Raw genomic sequence first — 8,571 nt, 5'->3', positions numbered from 1 at the left:
CTAGGGTCTTTATCTACAGACAGTTTATTCTATACCTTAGGCCATATTCTAATATGACAAACAAAATGTTATGGACTATTATCGTAGGCAGTTTGGCAGAGTATAGGTTTTATCGGGGAATATATATATATATATATATATATATATATATATATATATATATATATATATATATATATATATATGTCCTATATATTCCCTGAGTTAAATAAGTTAAATATATAAATAGATAAATATTCACATCGTTGCCCAAATCAAATTATAACACCAGCTGGGCTATTATTACTATGGCCCACAGCACAGAGTCATTTGCAGGTCAGTGGCTCCTAATTAGTGCCAGAGAATGGCCGGTTGGTCACTGAAGCTTGACATTGTGGATGAGGTGCGGGATACTGCAGGCTGACGAGAGAGGTATCGTATTCGATACGTGGCAGCTGGTTAGTGATTTAACGAGATAAAATTAGAATACTTTCGGTTAGTCGGGACTTGACCCTCGGACAGCGGCTAGGCAGGTTGGCCCTCTGACGCCTCGGATATGCTGCCTGGCCATGTCTGTCCCATCACCACAATCGTGATTATGCACATGCGGTAACTGTTATACCACAAATAAAGTGTTGTGGACCCACTGATGGACTCCTGTGTTTGAAGGACAGATATCCCAAACGTAACAGCACGGGATACTATCCACGCTGAATTTTCGGATGGAGAATAATCATATTATGTTCTAGACATAGAGTTTTGTTTCTTATCTTTAGCACTTGATAAAGGAATTTACTTTATCATTTGATATTATGGATATTATTAGTTGACGTAAAAATCTTTTCTAGGCTGAGATTATCTGGGAATATATAATAATAGTACAAGGAGTCACACGGTCAAGGCCTCCAGCAAGGCAGAAGAAACAAAACCGTTCGGTATGTGGTCTTTGTATGGTGGCCACATTCGCCTGCAAGTCTCAAGTTATTACAAGGAACGATGGTTATAATTTTCCATTGATAAAAGATAAGATAATTGGTTACAAAGGTTTTAAAATTTAGAAAATGTACTGAGAAAAGTAATGCATTCAGATGAAGTGTTGAATGAGCGATGCAAATATTGAAGGAAGCAGTTATAAAATAACACTTTAGGTGGTCCTACTTTGCCTTGGAATTCCGTAAGGGAGACAAACATGGGGTGGTGGGGACCTACTCTGACCTGGAATCCCAACGGGAAGACATGCACAGAATAGTGGGGACCAACTTTGCTCTGGAATCCCCACATGGAGACAGGCATCCACCGGGGATCTACTCTTCCCTGGAATCATCACAAGGACACATGCATGTAGTATGGATGTGTCGATCAGACAATGATGTGACAATTGGTTTTGAAGTCTGCTCAGAATCAGGTGGACGGACGACCATTGGCATGGCCTGCTTTACCTAGGGTTCAGGCCTAGGACAGGTAAATATCACATCTGTCCAGACATTCTGCAGTGACTGTTGGTGTTGAATTGTTCACTGGAAACACCTCCGACTACTCAGAGTGGGTAACTATGCACGCCGAAACATCGTCCCTAGGAAGGGTCCTGCGTATGCGTAACCTAGGTGGAGACGATTCCACCGTCTCTCTTACCATTCCAAAGGACACAGCGTTGTCTCAGGAGGGACTGGGCGACTCTGTTGACAAATGGAACAGGTTTTAGCCTTTTCTTCCAGATCTACATCCATGTTCGAAACACTCTCAGGGGTTTGTGGTCCGATACAAATGTGAAATATCGTCAATAGATATTCATGTACTAATGAAGCTGTCTGGTTCTAGAGATGATAGCAAAGGCTTCACGACCCAGCTGTCAGGAATTCTTTTCAACTTAATGATCAAGAATCATTACCTATGTGCTTTTCTGTTTCATCCTCTATGGAAGCTGGTACTCACTTCTGTGGGGGATGAAAGTGTTCTTTCACCCTTTCAAAGGTCAAGAGCTCTTCCAACTTCTTTGTGTGAAGTCCGTTAAGGGGTACCAACGTTGATGACGAGTTAGGCAGGAACAGCTGGTGGTACTGGACTAAACCCAAGAAGCTGATATATTTTTAAGCTGTAGCTGTAGCTGTAGCTGATACCACAGCTTTTCTGATCCATTGGATGTAATCCATGTTTATCAATTTCGGGGTCTTCCGAAATTGCCATAAACTACATTGACCATTAAGACGCGAGCCTTACTTGCTCAACCTGTAAGAACAGTTTGGATGTTAACAACATGTTCCTGTTCTGTACAAATCAAGTGAAAATCATTGGGTAGATCGAAACTCGATGTCAATCGCTGGATTGGCTGGTCGAGACACGATTATTTACAAACCGCCATCATATGGATGCCGCATTAAACGACAACAAACAAGTTAAAATCACGAAAAATCACCTGAAACCTGAAACTATACTTCCGAAAAAAGTAGCTGTACTTCACATAAAGTTCAGCAAAAATATATTTAAAAGTTGTAATTACAAGTTGTAAAGGTGTATTTACAAGTTTCTCAAGGTGTAATTACAACTTGTAAAGGTGTAATTACAAGTTTAAAAAGTTTTAATTACAAGTTTAAAAAGTTGTAATTACAAGTTTAACCATTGAACTGCTTATAAATTCAGAATAAGGGGCAAATGAACATATCTTGGAGGGAGGACGTCTGTCCCAAATGGCATCAAGAAACATAAATAGAAAAGTGAAGTTGTATTATGATTCATGGCTTGCACCAACAGAAATAATGTGCTTTCTGGCATTAGCATACAATGTTGTTATCAGTAAACGAACTCTGAAAAGGGTTCTCCGTTGACTGAATCTTCGAAGAAGAAAGAACACACAGACTTGTTAGATGCTTCTTTATTCATTATTGAACAACTAAAAACATCCAAAATTGATTGTCCTCGTCCATATTTCTACGTCTGTCCTTCAGACAATACAGAACTTCAAATGTTTCGATCATTCAGTGAAATTTAACATTTCTAACTCATAATTACACCTTTTCAAACCTGTAATTACACCTTTCAAAACTTATTATTTCCATTTCTAAACTTGAAATTACACCTTAAAAACATGTAACTACAACTTTTTATAAGTCGTAATTACACCTTTTTAACTTGTAATTACACCTTTATAACTTGTAAATACACCTTTACAACTTGTAATTACAACTTTACAACTTGTAATTACAACTTTTAAATATATTTTTGCTGAACTTTATGTGAAGTACAGCTACTTTTTTCGGAAGTATAGTTTCAGGTTTCAGGTGATTTTTCGTGATTTTAACTTGTTTGTTGTCGTTTAATGCGGCATCCATATGATGGCGGTCTGTATCAATATCAATGAATTTGGCTTTCGTAAATATTCAATAATACATCTTTCAATACATCTTCATTCAGACATCGCCTCGACTTTAAGGTCGTGATTCACAACTTTCATTCGCATGTTTATGCAAGGCGCACATTTGGATGTTTGCCTGTTTGTACCAACACATGTGGGGTTTTATAATGCAAACAGCACACAATGATTATTTATCAGGTGCTCAGAAGAACACTTTTGTTTAACCGTAACGCTTACGCAGTGTCACGGCTTGCTGAAAACCAATATCTACATGCCCTCGGTATGCTGCAAAGAGGAATGGCGCATAACGAAGTTGCCAGACATTTTAATGTTCATCGAAACACAATATCGTGTCTTTGGAGACGTTATCTACAGCAGGGAAACACTCATGACTTGCGACGGGCCGGTCGCCCACGTGTGACCTCACGTCAACAAGACAAGCCATTTTGGATGGAACATCTACATAATCAATACCAAACGGCCACATTAACAGCTAGGACGATTCCTGGGTTGAGACCATGAGACCAATTACTGGCAGAACCGTACGCAACTGGTTGAGGGAGCACAACATCTGGCCCCAACGTTCAGCGATACGGGCGATTTTACTTCGGTGTCATCGTCAGTCAGTAGTATAGATGATGGGGATTCTGGACCACTTCCACTGGAGCCAGAATTATATACCTATACCACCACTACAGGGGGAATTTTTTATGTGTAAACGCTGATTCGCATCAACGATAATCATGAGTCAAAACTAAATTGTAATGATAATATTCTCTATTATTTTTATTCATATGAATACCATTATTTTTAACATAGTGATACTCAACATTTTTATTAGGTTCTTCATTCATTTTACTAGGAGACCTGACTATATACTCTTCTTGGTAATTGGAAAGAAACAATTGATGACCGTATTTGGTTGGTTTAACATCACTGATATAATATATACCTTGTGGTAATTCTCTCCATTTGGTAATTTTGTCCCTGAGCATAAATGTTTCGATAGCTTTTTCGAGTTCTTCCTTTGTTGGTTTGTAATTCTCCATTATTATATATTTATGTAAGCATTCGTCTAAATGAATGGATGATTTTTTATGTGGTGCGATCCAACGATAGTAAGCAATCTATTTTTAATCTCCAACCAGTTCTTTGGTTTTGGCACGGAATAATTGACGCGCTTGTTGTCTCCCTTGTTCTATGAACTTTTTTACCTCGTCTTTGCTAATACCACTGGTTTTACGAGAATTTGATCGAATCTCCTGCTTCATTACGTAGTATTTGGTGAGTTCTGACAGCACTTAACGAAACTCCTCCTCAGATATCTTACAATCAGCCATTGCTGTTGAAATATGATCCACAATGCTGATCAACTTTGCTTCGGTGAGTATCCGAATATTATCATGTTTTAATGCTTTCTTTTGCAACTTACGAGAAATGAATTTTATAGCTATTCCTGCCAGTCCTGAGACTCCAGCGGCTATTTCCATGCGAAGTACGATAGGCACGGCAATTATAGTTGATAATAAACCAACACCGGCTACAGCAAGTCCCATGCCAGCTGTTACAAGCGTGGTGTCAACTCAGTCAAGAGCATTCACGGCTCTGCGATACTTTTTATACAATCCAAGTCTCAACTCCCTCTCCTTCTCTATTCGATGTTTTATGTTGCTTATTTGATGTAATCAAAATCCATCAACAGTATCCATCTTTTCATCGAGCGCCGGATATAAACCCATAGTGTATATTATTATTATATCATATAATAGTCTTTAATTGGTCTTGCTTCAATGTTTTGAGAGTATACATCAACCTTATTAAATGTATATTATACGGCATGAATATCTTAGTAAGAGAAATGCTGTCACTTTTGATAATTTGGACCGCCTCAAGGTTTGCAACGGGTGATACTCCCATATAAATAATACTGCAACGTTGACGTTGGTGTTTCTTTAGCCATTTAATTGATAGACCTGGTAATATTTCGAAGGCATCTTCTGGTGCATCTCCGAATAAGACTTCAATAATAAGCGTAGAAAGATCAGGTATTGCACTCAAGTTATCTTTAATATCATTGAATTCAGTAACCAAATTTAAACTAACATTTGTTTTATGCCGGACAACTAAATAACATATAACCTGGGTTTTTTGGCAGGGGGGTGACTAACACACTTTTTCGTTTTGATGGGATATAAGCCCCGAGTACGACCCCACTATTTATTATCTTAGTTAAATTATGTGCCTTACCCGTCATCACATACGGTGGGGTAATGACAATATTCAGTAGCCACTCGATTTTTCCTTCGATCATAGTCCATTTATTATCATCATTGCGAGTAAGATTATACGAAGTGTTTTTATTGAATCTACTAACATCGACATAGCTTAAATCTCCTAGATTACCTGTGAATGTAACTTCTTTCCGCTTGTATACATTATCTTGTAAGTGTAAAGCGTATAGCTTACCATCGGTACCGGGTTTACCGAATCCTTCTGTGTCTCTGAGATCGGAAAGGGCAATTGTATTACATTGTCTGAGTGTTCCAGGGCCTGATGAATCAACCATTATTTATAATATGGAGTGTTACACTCAAGTATCCTATATGTACAGGTTGATGTTTTACATCTAATACAGAAATTTTGAGGTCTGAAATAATACCACGCTTTAAGTTTTTTTATATTGTAATGATGAGAAAGATTCCGTTCTACCGCTATTTTATTTTTCATCTTTGACTGGAACAGCTCTGAGTAGAGTTGAAGGACTTTCTAGTTGAATATTATCAGTTGTGCTTATTTGATCAAGATGGATGCACAACTCTTTATAGGGAACTAAATCGGGTAATTCATATCCCCCAAATATTGTCTCGGCTAATGTTATTTCTCCTCTAAATCCAAGTGTAATTGCTAAGTTCTTTTCAAGAAATATTTCCATTTCTTCAGCACTTAAAATCAGCATCCCATTCGACTCATTTTGTGTGAGACTAATTCCATTAGGCTTAAAAATTTCATCATTGAGTGAGCATACACTGTAATACCCATCAGGTATAATAATGTATTTGTCAATAACATTGTTTTCACCTATTATAAACATCTTTCACAGCATTTATATTGGTCCACCGTGGGTAATACGTTACATCGCATAGAGCAACTTCATGTTTTCCATCCGAGTTATCGACAGTATGAAGCAGTTGAATAGACTGACTATTTGTTACTCCCGGGAGTGTATACGTAACATACATATTAAATATACAAAGATACTATATCACAACTTAAATATGAAATCAACTTACATTACTAATCAGTCGATTTTAGTAAGTGCCTCTGGTGCTATTTTTTTGGTTAAATTCCCTGATATCTTTGAAAAATACAGGGTCACAGCAACTAGCGATAAAATGGTGCACGATTGGTTCCACAATCCTATGCAATTTTGGCAGAATCAGTTAAACTTTGTCATATGGTGTGCAACAACAGGATGTGGTGTATCTCTTTATGCCCCAGGATTTGAACTAAATAAGTCTGTGTTATCATTTCACGTGTACTATCAGATTAGACGTATTCTTAAAGAAATTAGTGCTCCATTACCGCAGGATCGAGCATGGAATGCATCAAATAATCCATACAATAGGTGGGCATTCGAACGTATTTGTCAGGAATTTAATGTTTCTACGAGTAAAGATTGGCGTCTGAGTGGAGTTAACCATGGTCTAGGTATTCCGTACGCTGGTACACACTCTGTTAAAGAAGTCAGCGATGATTTACTGAAAAGGGGTCAGCTTCTTCCGAGCTTTGCTCTCTTGAGTAACGAGTGGAGAGACGATCGTATAAACTTTAAGGGTGGTGTTGCTTTCACGGTCCAAAAGGTTGAGCAACCACCTGGAAATGCTTGGAATGAATTTCTTAATGATAAAACAGAAAATAAATTTACTAACCCAGGAGTTGTAAGAGTTAATGAATCAATAAGAACTTATGTATGGGCAATTTTTTATGCACAATCGCAAACACAAACGGGAATAATCGGTTCTGCGACGGCGCTCGATGCACAAAAACAGTTCGTTGCAAACGTAGAGGATGCTTTTAATTCACCAGTTGACATACCATCTTCTATAAAATGTTATCAAGATGTATTACAGTACGCTCAATCCAAAGTAGACTACGTTTATGCGCCAGGACTTTACATGTCTCCGAGTAATATGGAACTTATGATCGGTCAAGTGATTGGTTATAATAATATAATTGTTATTGCTACCGATAAAAAAAAAACAGGTATAAATTCAGATATTAATACCGAATTAATAACGAAAACAAACACAGGCGAAACGGGAATAGTCAAGCCACAGTCACAACATGTTTCACAACCATCTACTAACGCACAACCACAAGTGCCACCACATATTGCAGCTAAAAATCAACATCATATCGATGAAAAAACAGTGCTTATAGTAGGTGGAGTCGCGGCTGGTTTACTCATGATTTGGTTAAATAGTTCTTAATGAACTGATTTGGTTAAATAGTCTTTCTACAACAGCCCTGCAATTGCTACGATCAGTGCCCACAAGTTTTGACTAAGCCAAGTGGTGGTCTTACCATATAAATTCAAGAGCCAGGAAACAATACTCCCTATAATACCGGGAAGTGCAGACGCGGCTTTCCCAGCGAGCTTTCCCAGTGCTGAACCTAATGCTTTTTAATTGCTTTTTTATCCACTCTTTTACACCCTTTTTATCACTGGGTGGTGTGCCACCTCCTGTACCACCGGTTAACGCGAGAGTCAAAGTCGATATAATAAATCCCAATGCAGTTAAAATACTGGCAATGGTTATCCCCTGTTCTCTGAACAATGTTTTAATCGGCCAGGACTTGATCGATAGTTTTTCTAATTCGACTGATTTGTGAATGAAGTGCCTTTCTATAACTGGAAGCAGCCTCGAGGCGGGCCGATCTTTCATCTTCTAAGTTACACAATCTTTCTGCAACGCATGGTCTACTGAATTCATCACCCGCCTGTTCAAGTTTCGAGTATCGACGATAGGGATGTATATTTCTGTTACATGGATCTCTGGAGAACGGATAAAGAGCGGGAAAACTTACAGTACCAAGGTATCTGTAATCTGAACACATTGAGACTGCGTGGGGGTGCTGATAATGGTGATAATACCGTCGTAAAAGATCTCGCTGTTGCCGGCGCATTAGGTAACCGATTCTATATTCCGCTCGACTTTGAATTACTAGATAGTCACATGTCT

The sequence above is a fragment of the Haliotis rufescens genome, unplaced genomic scaffold (assembly GCF_023055435.1).
Source record: "Haliotis rufescens isolate VD_foot unplaced genomic scaffold, xgHalRufe1.0.p SCAF_1, whole genome shotgun sequence".
NCBI classification, from domain to species: Eukaryota; Metazoa; Mollusca; class Gastropoda; order Lepetellida; family Haliotidae; genus Haliotis; species Haliotis rufescens.
Note: the sequence above shows the minus strand (reverse complement) of the source record.